Raw genomic sequence first — 1,154 nt, 5'->3', positions numbered from 1 at the left:
ACCCACTGAGCCACCCAGGTGCCCCTGAAACAAGTCTTTTTAAACAAGAAATAGTATCAGGTATTACCTCTGCACTGAATCTATATCATATTATTATTATGGTAATTATTAATGTAAATTCTTCATATGAATTTAGTGGTCTTCCTGTACACTAGTTTTGATTTTAAGAATAAGTCAAGGTAAGTTTCAGAATTTCTCCGCTATGTTTTTTTTTTTTTTTTTTTTTTTGCCTGCTTTAAGATAGATACCGAGTCATCAGCCTAATCTTCCCAAGCACTTAGGAATGTGTCGTAGTGTATGGAAACAAAAAGGATTAAAATCTTTCATTTAGGATATGTCCTTGATTAATTTTTTGCCATAGTTTGATTCTTCCATTAAAAAGAAGCATTCCCATTCAAATCATATTAGCTTTGACTATCCAGAGCTGAAAACAATTAATAGGAAGAGTAAGCACTCATTGGTTTCTTGGGAAGCTCAAGAAAAAAGGAGTACTCTCAGATTTTTAATCTTTCTCTCCTTTGTTTCTCTGATTTGCTTCTGCAAGATTTTGATGGAGGTATCCTAGTATTAGACCACAAAAAACTCAGTTACTTATAGAAGAATGGAAAAATGGAGAAAATGAACTGAAGTATATTTGCCTGTCTCCCTGTAGAATAGAGTTTAAAAAGATACAATATTTAAAAGTGTTGAAGCAAGCATTAAAATTTTTACCAATCTTCTCAACAACCTTGTTCATCTCTCAGGATGCACTGTTCTTTAAGTAACTGCCAACATATCAGGATGTTCAGGTTATTGGCTCTTATAACCATCAATAGCCAGCAAAGATATTGAGCACCTTGTAAGTTTTCATATTCTTTGCTGTGTCCTGCAAAAATAAAGTGACATGAAGTATGAACCTTTCTGCAGTAAAAGATGATCTATTAGGGGAAACACACAAGAAATTATTTTCAAGTAAGTGGTATGTCTCATGAAATCAACCAAACTCATGTAAAGAATACCACTGGAATTACTTAAGAAGAAAACACAAGATATCCTCTCCTTCTGGAGACTGAGATAAATTAATTCTCACTCTTACCACCACCCATGACTCTGCTTTCTCCTTCTCTTAGCATAAAAAAAAAAAAAAAAAAAAAAAAAAAAAAAAAAAAAAAAAA

The sequence above is a fragment of the Mustela nigripes genome, chromosome 1, assembly GCF_022355385.1.
Source record: "Mustela nigripes isolate SB6536 chromosome 1, MUSNIG.SB6536, whole genome shotgun sequence".
Classification (NCBI taxonomy): domain Eukaryota; kingdom Metazoa; phylum Chordata; class Mammalia; order Carnivora; family Mustelidae; genus Mustela; species Mustela nigripes.
The sequence above is the reverse complement of the archived record's forward strand: the minus strand, read 5'-3'. Positions refer to the sequence as shown.